Source organism: Dipteris shenzhenensis, chromosome 14 (assembly GCF_047967505.1).
Source record: "Dipteris shenzhenensis isolate YYH24624 ecotype China chromosome 14, Dip_SZ_1.0, whole genome shotgun sequence".
NCBI classification, from domain to species: domain Eukaryota; kingdom Viridiplantae; phylum Streptophyta; class Polypodiopsida; order Gleicheniales; family Dipteridaceae; genus Dipteris; species Dipteris shenzhenensis.
The window spans coordinates 28,590,172-28,605,708 of NC_141609.1; positions in this window are offsets into that span (position 1 = coordinate 28,590,172).

Genomic DNA, 15,537 nt, shown 5'->3' on the forward strand with positions numbered 1-15,537 from the left:
ATTGTATTCTTAGAGTTGAAAATGTTGGACTTAAAAAGAGTTTTTTTGTCATGAGGTCTTTACAATATTTCTATTGTCTCCTATAGGTCTTCTTAATACCTTCTCTTGACTTCATAGCAACCTTGATTAGTGTGTTGCATTGTCACTCACAAATATTTATGTACACTTTTGAGAGTGCCTTTGTCATTCTTTATATTGTTAGTTTTCATTTCCATCTTCTATACCTACTTATTTTGAAGAATCCACGCGCTCTTCAAAGGTTATGCCACGTGCCCCTCAAAGGGGAGTCCTCTTTTACACTTATTTTGAAGAATCCACGTGCTCTTCAAAGGCTACTTCACATGCCCCTCAAAGGGGAGTTATCTTCTTAGCTAAAAGGAGAAATGGGCAAGGGCAGAGGCGGTTGCAGGGCAGTACGTATATTGCTACATGTCCGTCTTTGTCCCCCTCTTTGATTGATGATGAGGGTCGAGGTTGTCCTATAGTCCAATCTCGAGCGTGGAAGAACTGCAGTCTGGTAGAACTCCAGTCTAGTCTTGAGCATGTTGGTAGACTTGCAGTGCAGTGACCAATCTATCAAACACTGCATGGGTAGACAACAGCAGCAGTTGGCAAGATAATGTGTCGTGAGATGGCTCGTTGACTTGGTAGATCACGACGGGATCCACTACAGATCTACGGTGCGTTAGCATTGCAGTGATTGCACGATCCTTAATGGCGAACTTCACCTCAGTTTAGAGAGTGAGAGGGATAGAGAGACTAGTGAGAGTAGATGGAAATAAAGGGAGGAGAGAGAGAGAGAGTGTGTGTGAGAGAGGGGGGGAGGGAGCGAGGGAAGGAGAAGAGAGATAGAGAGACAAGAGAGGGGGACAAGAGTAGAGAGAGAAAAGAGGGGGGGAGGGAGGGACTAGAGGGATAGAGTCATGAAAGAGAGTAGATAGAGATAGAGGAGAGATAGAGAGGGGAGAAGAGAGTTTTTTACTTCGTAGGAACAATCCCAAGACGCACACAGTAGGTGTATTCGAAGTCGGCCACAAGGATAGAACACACGACACGAACTAGAGCCTCAGCCATTGAGACCCACACTGGTTTTACAAAACTTGATGGGGAAGGATAGAGGGGCATGAAAGAGAGTAGATAGAGATAGAGGGGAGAGATAAAGAGGGGAGAAGAGAGATAAGAGGGGGGAGGATAGAGGGGGAGGGAGGAGAGGGATATAGAGACAAGAAAGAGAGAGTAGATAGAGATAGAAAGTGAGAGATTGTGTGTGGGGGGGAGAGAGAAGGAAGAGAGGAGAAGAGATGGGTAGAGACAGAGGTAGAGAGGGAGGGGAGGAGAATAGAGAGATAAGAGGGGAGAGAAGAGAGGTAGAGAAGAGGGAGAGGGAGGGAGGGAGAAGAGAGGGACAGAGAGAGACAAGAAAGAGATAGAGTACATAGAGGGAGAGAGTGTGTGAGAGAGACCTTGTGTGTGTGTGTGAGAGAGAGACCTTGTGTGTGTGTGAGAGAGACTCTGTATGTGTGTGAGAGAGGGAGGTACTACATTGTAGAGAGAGATAGAGAGGCCTTATAGTGTGTGTGTGATAGAGATGTTAATCTAACATTAGTAAAATAAATGTTTTTTTTTCTTTAGGGAACAAAATTGGGAGAGAGAGAGAGAGAGAGGGAGATTGTGTGTGTGAGAGAGAGAGAGAGAGATGTCTCTTACCTTGGAAGATGTGCTCAAGGATTGCCATGTTGCACTCAAAAAGGATTCCATGCATGTTTGAGAGAGAGAGAGAGAGAGAGAGAGAGAGAGCATATATATACAGAGAGAGAGACTATTGTGTGAGTGTGAAAGAGTGGACACAAATGACTAATGTTTTTTTTAAGAGACGAAAGGGAGGGAGAGAGAGAGAGAGAGAGAGAGAGAGAGAGAGAGAGGTACGTCTCCTACCTTGGAAGAAGTGGTTCGGGAGTGCCATGTGGCACTAAATAATGATTCCATGCATGTCCTTTGTGTCTTGTGTGTGTCTGTGTGATGGAGAGATATGTTAATGTAACATTAGTAAAACAAATGTTTATTTAAAATCTTCTTAGGGAACAAAATGGGGAGAGAGAGAGAGAGAGAGATACAACTTCCTTCCTTGGAAGAACTGGTTTGGGGCTTGGGGGGGGGGGGAGGGGGAATGTAAGAGCCACTAATGTGGGAAAATTTGTGGCACTCAAAAAAGATTCCATGCATGCTCTCCTTTTTAAATGAGAGAGAGAGAGAGAGAGAGAGAGAGAGGCCCTATTGTGTGTGTGTGTGATAGAGAGAGATGTTAATTTAACATTAGTAAAACCTTTTTTTTGGGTCTTTTTGGGAACAAAACGGGGGGGGGGGGGGGGGGGGGGGGGAGGGAGGGAGAGGGAGAGAGAAAGAGAGAGACGGACAAATTCAGCCACCTTGCTTGGAAGAACTAGTTAAGGGGAGGAATGTAAGAGCCATCACTCGAGAGATGCTTTAAGAGCCACTAATGAGGGAAAAATTGTTGCAAACTTATCGAGAAAGCAAGAATATACTTGAATAAACATTAGCACAAACGACACATGTAGTTTCAATCTCAATTTATTATGAGTTGGTATGCTTCGGATAGAGACAAGAGCTTAGAGACAAGAGCTTTTCTTTATGGAATCAAAAAGGGCTTTCATGATCAAAATTATGGCCACAAGGTCAAAGTCTTGCTTGCATGATTTTTTAAATATGGAGGGTTGGCTCTACTTTATTGTTAGGCCATGGGAAAAACTATAGCATCCATCACAAGAAACTTATAAGTGAGCGAGTCTTACTATTCTTTAAGGAAGAGATCCATATGTGTTGAGAGAGAGAGAGAGAGATGGATGGAGGTCCCTAGCCCATCGTAGATGGGTCACGCTACTGGTTCCTATAATAATATTGTAAAAGAATACATTTGCTAAAAGGTCCAATCAAATAACATAGGAATACATTTGCTTACTTGTGCCTAGTTTGGTGCAAATTGAAAAAAATGGAAAGTAATATTTATCTTTTTTGAAAACCATCCCTAGGTATCCAAAGTTAACATATCCATTATTTGATGTCAATAGTTGGAGTTTCTACATGCTTCCTAAATGTCGTAGACACCTCAACAAGGGGATGCTCATAATGTGTAGATGATGCGTGCGGTTGGAAATTCCTAATTTAATGAATTTGTATAATGTGTTGGGTGTAGGATATGTATGCAAAAAGGATAGAATGGAGTTGGGAAGATTGTAACTTTCTTGCTGATCTTGCTCGTATCTCAAGGATATGAAAACACTTGGAATTCAAGAAATTTTCAGAGCCAAAGTTGGTGTATGTCTAGAGAAAATATATTGAATTTTGTGCTTGTGGGTTTGTCCTTTTCATGGGGAAGGTCCCTTTGCCCTTGTTGGTTTCCTATCGCTTTCCAAGGTATATACTTCACAAGATAATTGGTTTATTGGATGAGGATTCTTTGAAGCTTTTGTTGTTTCTTTAACGGAAAAGGATTGGTTGCTTTCATGCCTTGTTGGTTACGAAGGTAATTTGTGTAGTCCATCCCTTCGAGCACAATGCTCTTTATGGAAGATGAAGTTCTATGCGAAGGTCCTTAATGAGTCAACTTTCCAACCATAGTGACCTTTCTAGATGATGTCGAAAGATTACCTCTACTCTTGGTCATGTGTTATATTTACTAGCTTCACAATCCAAGACGGTTGCTATGTACTCTATGGGATCAAAGTGAGGAGCCCCCCAACCACATAGAACTTATGACATTGAGTTGTTGGGAGATTGATATGGTTGCTAAAGAGAAAACGTAGCTCACATGCCCCATGGGCATTGTCTAGTTAAGGATATATAACTATGTCATGATGCCAATAAAGTTCGGACATAATAGTTCAAGGTGAAGATTTTACGAGTGAGACTTTCAAAGAAAACATGTTGAATTTAGAGTAGGACCTTGTTGATGATAGTGTACAAGTACAAGAACCTATGGGAAAGAGAATTTATTGGCTTGTCAAAGGTAAATGACATTCGATGGATGTTGGAGAGATACACTAATCACATCGGGATAGTGAAGGCAATGCTTTGCACATGGCGCCTGCCTAGTGATATGTCAAGAATAATTCACTTAGGGTTGTGAAGGCTACGTCGCATAAGTCATCAGGGTGTACTAAGCTTTATACCTCTCTTTGATATTTCATGGATAGCCACCTGACAAACATTAACTCAATGAGTTCAATTTGGTTTCTTAGTTGGAAAGCACATTATAAGGACCTTATACGAATTTAGACTTCAAATCTTTGCTTTGCATGAGTTGAAAATAGGTTCTTAGAGCTTGGATGGTTTGTAGGTACAAGTGCACTCTTCTTTGTAACTGCCCAACTAATGAACAACGTCCTTGGTGTGTTTAGACTTTAAGATAAAGCTAGGGTAGTCTTGGCCATTAAAAATATATCCAATGGATAGTATCAATGTATGCAAGGTTTGACTTTTAGGAGAAACTTGAGACTAATTGGACAAGAAAAAGACTAATCTTCATAGGTGATTGGAACATGGTCATTGATACTTGAGATAGAGCACTAAACTTGATTGTTAAATCAATCATTGCTCAATTTCTTGTGCTCTTGTTGATTGGTGACTTAAACAGTCTTTAAGTAGAATAAGAACCACGCTTGGCATAAACGATACTTTGATAGCTCTTGTCATGTTGCCCATTTCTTAAAGTTGTAGTGCTCACGGGAAGTTGATTTGAATAAGGGTTTGACCTTGTTCAAAATGAATATCAATGATTTTGGTAGCCTTGAGAAGGTTGGGAGACATTCTGATAGCAATTAGTCATTGCCCATGTGATCCTCCTATACCCCCATCACCTTAGGAAATCCAATTGCATTTGCGAGCTATTGAACATCAAGAGCTTGCTATTGCAAGAGTTCAATCTAGGCTCAAATGGTTGGAGCAGAGAGATAGGCCTTTTGAATGTTTTTTCAAGTTTGTTAAGGAAAAAGAGAAAATCAGTGTGCTAGCATCGTTGGTACTCGGCCTACTCTTGTAGAGGATTATGAGCTCCTATGACATCGAATTTTTGAACCTACTTCGTCTCGAATTACTTAGCTAGAGGCATCGCAACTTCAAAACACCTTTTACCGAGGTTGAGATTCACTTTGTAGTACAATCCATGGACAAAGAAAAGGTGCCTGGATCCCCATTAACTTTTATTAACATTATAGGGAGATTTGTCGGAGTAATCTCACTAAATTATGCCAATATGTCCACAAAAGAGTAATAAAAAAATGTGAATTTGCTAACACCAAGAGACCTATTGACGATGCTAAATGGAGCTTGATATATTACTGACATTTGGGAGGATACTCCACCCAAGGCAGTTTTTCTTCCTTTGCGGTTGAAGTATTTCATGATACAATCTTGAATATTCTACTTGCTATAGATCATGCACTTCTACAATATCAAAGTTGGGCCTTCATCCTCAGGGTTATGGGATTTGGGGTTGGTTTTTGTCACATGATGAAGATTTTGTTCTGAAAAGCTATTGTAGTGGTTGGCTACTTCTATGATAGTTTTCCACTTTGGAGATTGATTCATCAAGGTTGTCCCCTTGCTCCATTATTTTTTATGATTGCCACTGAGCCACTCCTACGACAAATGAATTATTGTGTTAATAGTTATTCTATTTGTGAATTGACCCTTTTCAATGGTTCATGTTTTCCTTCAGAATGTTTTGCTGCCAATAGCACAAATTAATTAGTAGTAGACTAAGAAAACCTTGAAAAACTTATGGAGATATACTCGAAATTTGTGAACTGTTTTGGATTTAAAGATGAACTCGTCTAAAACTTCTGTTTTGTATTTGGATCGGAGCTACCATCCTCACTAGATCTCTTAATATGGCTTTACCCCAATTAGCCTAAGCACCATTCAGATACCCTGGATGCCGCCTATTGGGACTTATCCAAAGATGCAAAGGGTATCAGAGTAGAACTCCTCAAAGACAAGTGTGACAAACTCTACTATAAATGGATCACTAGGCTACATCCTCAACAACCTTGGGCTAAAACATATGTTCAGGATAGAATACAAACATCGAGGAATCTATGGCCTAATACCAGGTAGTGCAAAGTGGTAGGAACTATTACTTTCAAAATTGCCCTTAAGGGTTTGCAATTCAAAACTAAGGAAATAGGTAGAAACAAGCTTGGTGCACATGAATGGAAAAAGATAGAAGGCTTCATGGTGATGGTTCACTGGGCTTAAATATTTGGATTAATGGATGCCCTTCTCAAGATGGTGTCTCCCTAACCCGAGTCAATCCTTGACTTGCAAAAGGCTAAATATAAGGGGCCTTTGTTCCTGGTCTAGCTCATTGGAACAAAGCTAAAAGCTTGTTAGAGAAGCAGCATTGTTGGATAGTCCCTTGAAGGTGCCACTCACAGAGGAGGAGAGAGTACAATTCAAGAAGATTGGGTACACAAAGCAAGACTTGGAGGAGTCCTTCAAAATGGTTGCATGGATATTGTGACAATGACTATGTAGGAGATCATGAGACTAAGAGATCCACACAAGGATATGCATCTTTCCTTGGTCAAGGTGCTATATCATGGTTGTCAAATAAGTGGCCAACTATTTCCTTGTCTTCAACTGAAGCATAATATAGGGCATTCACAACAGTTCCATGTGAGGCTATATGGCTCAGAAGACTATTGTCAGAAACAGATAACTTTGATGAGACAAAGCCAATAACAATATATTGTGAAAATCAATCAGCTCAAGCATTAGCCAAGAATCCAATATATCACTTTAGGACAAAGCACATTGATATGAGAGAGTACTTCATTAGAGAAAGAGTGTGACTTGGTGACATCACATTGCAACATTGTAACAACAAAGAGAATGCTACGGATATCTTTACCAAACTAGTCGGAAAAGAGAATTTTGAGAACCACCGACAAGGTGCAAAGGAAGGACATTCCCATTAAAGGGGTATGATGGAATGTAATGCTCAATCCTTCTTTGATTCCCATAATCATCAAGTTCAAGAATGAAAACATGCCATGCTTAAGAGTACAATGATCTTATGAAAAATCAAATGGTCGCTCATTGACGTTTCTCGAAATATCATGAGATGCTAATGTAAAAAACATTTGATACCTAGGGATTATTTCTTTGTGAATTCTTTTCAAAAAATAAAACAAATTCCAAAGACCTACCTCATGAGAAGCACAAAAACCATATTTATCTCTTTGATGAAGAGGTAGTCAAATGGGAAAAACAATAATTTTCTTGATGATGAGACAATGCAATAATTAAAAAATCCCAATGATTTATGAGTATTAAGGTATTGGTTAGTGATTTTTCTACCTACATGTTATGATGGCATACATGTGTAGAATTTTGGGATATGTAGGGAACCCTTATAGGACTTAGGTCCAAATGTGAATTATCTTTATGGACTTAAGGGATCCTATTTTCCTCATATAAGAAAAAGATAGCACATGATGTAACTCTTGGTGTTCTCTATGATAATGATTTGGTTGTTATAGGTTCAATTGGCCAACTCATATTCAAAGTTAACAAATGAATTATTTCTACCTTTGACATGAAATAGATGGGAGATCTCTGCTATTTTCTTGGAATAAAACTATGGGACATCATATTGACACAAAATAAGTTACATTAGAAAGGCCTTGTAATAAGTATGGTGCTGTGAGGAATTGTCTGTAGAATACTGATTCCTTAGATAGCAAGTGCATAAGTAGCATTTCAGATGGATATTTGATGTATATCCCATTGCTCCATCCACTTCAGCCCCTCTCCTATCCCTTCCTGGAACAAGCGTTTATGCTCTCAACACTCTATAGGATTAAGCCCAAATGGCCAACTAGTCCCGTTCTTAGGTGGTCAACTGACATTAAAGGTTGGGTAAATAACCGAGATAAAGATTTGTCAAGACTTTCCCTTAAAGATTTTTCTACATGTTGCACGACTGATATCCCAACTCTTATTGATTGGAATAAGGTGGCACCATTTGACTCACAAGAAGTATGGGATCGTAGATTGAAGTACTCATGGAAAGCTATTCCCATGTAGTTTCTATTGTGGTAGCCTATTGCTTCTAAATTACCTTCTAAGGATAGAATTATGAAGTGGAAAGCTATCTCATCAATTTTTTCCTTATGCACTATCAAGTTGGAGAACCAATATCAACTTTTTTAGGAGTGTTATGTCATCCAAGGATGGTGGAAAGAGATTTAATGATGCATTGCGACCCCAGATTGTGGTCATTTTCAAATGGAAGCTCGTGCTATTCGGTGATAAAGGGCAACTCAATGACATGCATTATTGTTGTGGAGTTTGCTTCGTGCTGAAGGATTCAAAGAATATGGAGGCAAAGAAATTAGTTGGTGTTCAACGCCAAAAGATTCCTGAGATTTCTATTCAATTATAATTGCAGAAATGTTAGACATAGTAACATTTTTTGGTGTAAAGTCCAAAGAGTTACAAAAGGCAGTTTGGGCTCTGAGGGATGCGATTAAGCACTTTCTCCTTTTTTATGTAATTTTCCTTATTCACAACAAAAAAAGTCATTTTCTAACAAAAGAAAAGTTAAAATACGTCATTAATTTCCTTCTTCTTTGATACAAATTTGTGTTCACATGCGAAAAGCATTAAATCAATCACATGAAGGAACTGACACAAATCTTATAAATTTCCTTTTTAAAAAGGTATTAAAGAAATACAATGCTTCGATTAAAGGTAAAATCTATGTAAGACCTTCTATTTAAGCATCATTTAATGCTCCAAACAAAAATGGACATTGAAATGAATGAAAGTCTACTAGTGCAAATACAGCAAAATAAGATTCACTTTGTAATGGTGATTTTATGGGCTCTCAAAATCAATACAGTGAAGGAAATGGCTTCTTGCTCAGGTGCCTCGAAGCCTATTCAAGGACATACAAACTTGCTGTGAGATGATGTGATCATAGAGATATCATGATGCAAGCATAAGGGTGTGTCCTCCCTCTCATGTAATGGGTGGGAATTGAGGTGATGGACAAGATGACTAATAGTTTACTACCTAGTTTTACCTTCTTTGACAGACGAAGTCGATAGAATAGGAGAGCATTGGTTCAATCTTGACCACTTCCCACCTTTGCACTTTAAGAAATTGGATGCTTTGACTTCTAGACAGACTCCTCCCTCTCTTCGCCTCAATGTCAAAGGTTTTCAAGCAGAATAGGCAATTGGAGGAGGCTGTAATGCCATGCAGGACATGCCTTCACAATCAAATTGACCTAGTTATGTAGGTTCCCTCCAAACTAGTCGGTCCCTCTTTAAAGGAGCGAATGGACAAAAAGGCTAGGTGAAGTTTAGCTCATGCCCAAGATTAGGAGCCAGTTTGCAATTGAAACAGGAGAAGACATTGGAAGACAAGGTGTCCATGTTGAACCAAGTAGTTGTTCGCATGGAAAGAATGGAAAGTTTGTATCAGATAAGTGTCCAAGAATGAAGTGCATACTAGTTTCCTTAATAAAAAGGTCAAGTGGCTCAAGGTGCATGCATTTGGTAGTTTCATTCATGATCCATGTCCTCCTATAGCTTTTCCTTGAGGGATGGGTGCACTCAAATTGGTTAAAGAAGGTGTTGAATGTAGGGAACATAAAAGCAAGTTTATTTTCTTCCTCTCTGGAAAGTCAGGATCAAGATGATAGCTCCATGCATATTTTTGAAAATTTACAGGATCAAGATGATAGCTCCATGCATATTTTATAGAGGTGGTTTTTAATACTCAAAATTTTGAAGAACAGTTGGAAATGGCAGATAGAATACTCTACTAGGCTCTATGTTTGGCATAATCTCTTGTAGGTGAGTCTAGATCTGCTAAAAGAAAGAAGGCATAAAAAGTATGTAGCTATTTGCATGATAGCATCAGATGTATTTGCAAAACACCACCAAAGTCAATAAGTTTAGAAATTATTTCTCTATCATGTCTCAGGACAACAAGACTAGAAAAAAAGTGTTTATTGACTCTCCCTCCCATCTGATTCCATAAAGATTCCCATGCATAAAAGGCACACTTTCCATTCTTATCTAGCAACTTGCATATGAACCATTGGTGAGCAAGGAAATTCTGAATCTAAGAACCTGTAGGCCTTTTCTGCTCTTCCCTCTCTAGGGATGCTAATTGCTAATAGAGACCCATCTCATACCCGAGAATGGTGTTAGCAACAACAATATGATAAAAATGGCACTAATTGTAGATAGGACTTCTGCCACATGTGGACATGACACTCCATAAAATTTAAAATGAGATACACCAATTTGTAAAACATCCTTTGTGAGACCCTCCTTTGCATGCAATGCATTTGCAATCTTGATACTAGTAGAGCGCCACCGTAGATGAGGCTACCAAATCAGCAGGACCATCGGAAAGTGATATGAGGTGGAAACCCTTAGTGCGATGCAAAACGAGCCAGCTATATCTAATACCCAATCATCTACATACAAACTCTAAATTTGCACATGGATGGTTTTTGTTAACTACATTAGTTGGCAATGTCATTTGATGATGGTAAGTGCAAAGAGCTATGATTGTGCCTTAGAGCCAAATAGGCCCAAGTTGATCGTAAAGAATGAGGAAAGAGAGTGGTATAAAGGGATTAGTGTTGGCCCTCCCTTCAAAAGGTGGCATGTATAAAAGGCCAAATGGTTGAATTTGGTGTTCACTTGTTGGTTGCACACATTGAAGTACAAGCTCTCCTCCTCCTCTTTGGAGTTGCCTCTTGTTCCCTCATAGTGCCTTTATGAATGCCATATTCTCTTCTCCTCTTTCCTTCTTCTTCTCCTCCTCCTCCTCTCCCTTCTCCACTCCCCTCCCTCTCCTTCTTCTTCTCTATATGGATTCATGATAATGACACTAGAGTTGGTAGGGTGACACTAGTGGACGGCATTTGCATGCATTGCTCTCAAACGAAGAGAACCTTGGAGTACTCAATTGGTGTTCTTGCAAGATCCCCATGACACGCGACTCATTGCCGGAGACCACATTTTTAGTGCCATTGTCAGGGAAGTTCTAGGTGTGCTTTTGCATTGCATTTGCTTCTCTCATTATCCACCCCTTGCGCAACACCGAGTATTATAGAGAAAAGCTATTGGTTTTCGTGTATAGGAAGGTGTGAGTGAAAGAGAGGTTTTGAAAGTCATTTGGAGTGATTTTGGTGTTTTTTAGTGTTTAAAGTTTGTAGAAAGGTAGATCAGGTGATTGCTAAGGTGTGTATGATAGCAAATCTTAAAGAACACACTAAGAAATGATGCTAGGAGTGATTTACAAAGTGGTTTGAAAGAGGAAAATTGTTGCTTTTTGCAAAACACCCCATTTGTCCTTCAAAACTTGTTTTTTTCTTGTTGTTTTTGCATTGATAGGTAGATCGGGTGGTATAGCCCCCCCAATGCACAAAAAACTCTTAAACAAAAACTCCAAAAATCAAGGAAATGCCCAAAAATCAGTTGATAAAACTGTGTGTTTATGTGTCATTGCATTAAGCTTAACACAATGACTCCTCAATTCGTTGCTATAATAAAGCAGTGGTCGTTGCATTAATTGATTCACTACATTAGCCCTAGTAGTTGCATGCATTAGCCAATCGTCGCTACGGTAATTGAGTTATTGCATTAGCCATTGAGTTGCTACGTTAGCCAGTCGTTGTGTCTATTGAGTCATTGTGTTAATGGAGTCGCTACTTTAGCCACTCGTTGCTATATCTGACCCACTTTGTGCGTTAGCAAGTCAATACATTAGCATTAACGTAGTGATAAAAATTTGGCAGTTGGCTAGCGACAAGGGTCTACCGTCCCTTGACCCCGCGTCGAAGTGGAATCAACTTAGAATCGGGGCCTCAATTATGTTGAAATTTGCATGCAATTGAGATGAAGAAGAGTCTTAGGAGCTAACTAAGGATAGCACCTGAAATACCGTCTTATTGACCTACACACCTAGCTCTACATCCTTAGGGTCAGCAAGCTCGAAAGTTGGCTCTTATGCCTTACACGATCCACCACAAGATGGTGTGTCTAGCTTGGAAGTGTCCATGAGCTTGGATAGAGATATGGGAGAGCCCGCCAATGTTAGAACCTCAGTGGCTCCTAGCACTAGCCTTAATGATCCTTAGTCTCCTACCCCATCTACAACAGCTAGATTAAGGGAAATCTTATCCAATTTTATGGGTAGAATTGGACTAATGGAACCAACAGACATGCTAAACCAATTCGATAGGGAGAATGGGGTGCTTAGGGGAACCTCAGGTGTCAGCCCAACCATCGATGCCAGAAGCAATTAGGGAACCAAGTCCCATTGTATCTACTGGTAATGAACTACCACCATATCCATCCTCTGATGAAAGCCAGTCAAATAGTGGTGAGTTTGTCCGCAGACTCACCCAAGAGTTTCAAATACCAAAACAAAGTCGACAATGGAGTGTCCAGAAGGTCCACAGATAAGACTGCCTACATCCAAAGTCCCTTCATTTCCTACTTGGCAACATAACATGGGAGGTCTACCACTATATCCATCCTTTGATGAAAGCCAGTCAAATAGTGCTGAGTTTGTCCGCAGACTCCCCCAAGAGTTTCAAATACCAAAACAAAGTCGACAATGGAGTGTCCAGAAGGTCCATAGATAAGACTGCCTACATCCAAAGTCCCTTCTTGGCAACATAACATGGGAGGTCTACCATACCCAACAACCACCCGTTATAGGCCTATGCCTGGGGTGAACATGCCACTCCCCAGAAGACCTTCAGCACCCACCTTGTTAGGCCCAACCATTTCCAAGTCACAATGCAAATGCCCAATGGGTTAGGATCCTCAAATCATACATTTGTACATCAACCAAATACGGGGAGCCCTCCATTAGGATTGCCAATATACAAAGCATGGTCACCATTTTCTCAAGCTCTTCCTACTCTTCCAATTGGTACTTATCGATGAGACAATGAGGATCCTAGTGCAAGCACTAGGAAGGGGGGCCACGCATCCAACATTTATGGGGGTAGAGATCAAAATTCTTCTAGAAGTGAACTCTTCTAAGTGAATTGAGAGAATCACCAAGTTCTTAGTGGAAGGAGATAGAGTCTCCCATGTTGAGTGTTTTGAACAAATCTATGAGACATTTGGTGATATTGGGAATCTAGAGGAGGTCAATGCTTTTGGCTTAAGCCTTAATGGCAAAGCTGGACAATGGTTTAGAGCATTGAGTCCAGAGGAGAAAATTAATTGGGACACGTTACGATATTCCTTCATAGTAGGGTTTGCCCAGTGGACCCAAGTGGAGTCCACTCAACCAGCTCTATGAGGTAATGCAAAAAGAGACCGAGTCTCTTTGGGATTGTATTGCTAGAATCAAACACTTGAACTCTTGTTTGTGAACCTCATGAGAGAATGAGTGATGTACAACTATCGCTATGCTTCCTCATAGGTTTGTGGGACTATAAGCTTCATGATCATTTTTTTACCATGAATCCCACGCCGTTTGAGTTGTGCAGCAAGGTCGCTATACGCTTAGATGACAACATGAAAGAAAAGGCCTAAGAAGGGAAGACCAAATATGACTCCTCAGAAGTATGCCAGACCTTGAAGCCCACTACCTCACGTGAAGTCAAGGAGACAGGCCCTCCCACCAGTTGTGAATATGGAGGAACTAGCTACTATTTTATTGAATCAAGTAAGCCAACAATTCAAAAGACAGATGGCCAAGGAAGCACCTAGTAATCCCCACCTATTTCCAAGTCACGATAATGTGTGGTGTGGGATCTTTATCGAAAACCATCCCACCAAGGATTGCACTTGCCTTTGAGCAAGGACTACACTCTACTGCACGCATTGTGCACGATGGGGGAACCATGATACACCACAATGTCGTTACCCCAAGGTCATTCCCCATCCAATGTACCAACAAAGGCCACCTCTTACTTTACCTGCACCACCAAATCTGTCCAATCAGGGACAATTAGCTATCCAAGGAGCCACTTCTGTTGACCAAGGGAAATTTAAGGCTCAAAATCCCCCATTACTCCCACCCATAATGGGACCTCAACCCCCACCATGACTAATCACCCCCATGAATCAAGCATTGGTGGAGGAACTACCTGGTCATTGGGAAGAGCCATTGTGCACTGGGTGTGGAGTTGACCACCTCTATAAGGATTGCTCAAGGAAGAGACCAGCACTGCCAGCTGCCACACCTAAGAATGCAAGTTTGATTCTTCTTAGCATTGAGAGAGGCCAAGTGTCTTCGGTACCCTTAAATGTAATTATACAAGTGCTCACGCTAAGGCCTTCAACAAGGAAATTTGAAAGTAGGCCAAAAGAGATAAGGCTAGCACATTGCAACTTTAAGAGGCATCTCCATCTATGCATGGAAATGATAAACGAGCCACTAAGATTGGAAAGGGCCATGATAGGGTCATCATCCAGGATGGGTCTGATGAAGACATTGCCACCCTGACCACATCATCTTCTTTTGGTGGTACTTTCTCAAATGGAGGCTTGGTCAATCCTCCTTTGAAAGCAGTCAAGGAATCACTAAGGACCCCTGTATAAGGTAGTGCGACAGTGCCCAAAAGTTAGGATGAATATCCAAACACCTTGCTAGAGAAACAACTCCTTATTGAGAGGCAGAACTTGGTATGCGAGTGCCAAGAAAAGTTTAGGCAAAGACTCAAGGAAAGCAAGGAAGCTCATACGATCTATCGGAGGCATGAGTCAATCAATAGAGCCTCTTAATCCTTGCAAATGCCCAAAAGAGTGGAAGAGGAAATTACCTCACGCTCTTCAATGGAAGGGTCCACACTAATGCAACGGATAGGAATTAATCTTGCGATGTCTTGATGCCTAGTGATAGGTTCCTTGCCTTTCGACTCTGACTCTTCTAAGCCATATAAGGACATGTTGTCATCCTCCTTTATTTGTTTCAAGGCGGGGTCTTCTTCAAACATCCACTACGATCAAGCTGCCCATCACGACACTGTTACAGGGTAATCCCACTCTATGGAGAGACCTCTGGGATTGGATGAATGGACAAATAGTAGCTCTTGAGTCCATTGATCCTATGATAGTCGAACCACCAAATGACCAACACTTTCCCAAGGTACACATCAACAAATTGGGCTAGTACTTCGAAAGTGATGACACCGATGCAATACTTATAAGGCACTGGATAAAAATCATGAAGCATCTATGACAATATGTACCATAAGGATATATAATGTTGTCGCAAGCCAAACAGTCTGGCTGGTACAAGAAACACCACCATACTAGCATCATCAAGCACATCACCCACTAGGCCCATTCCTTTTGACCAAATAAAATAAGAGCAATGCGGCTCTTGCAAAACCAATGGTTGTACAAATACCTTTGACCAATGAAAGCACTCAACACACAAAGAGTTTCCATCAAGGGCATCCCTACCTTTCCATTTAAGATGAGAGAGTATGTGCTTCCAGTTAGAAAGCATGCGAGTGAC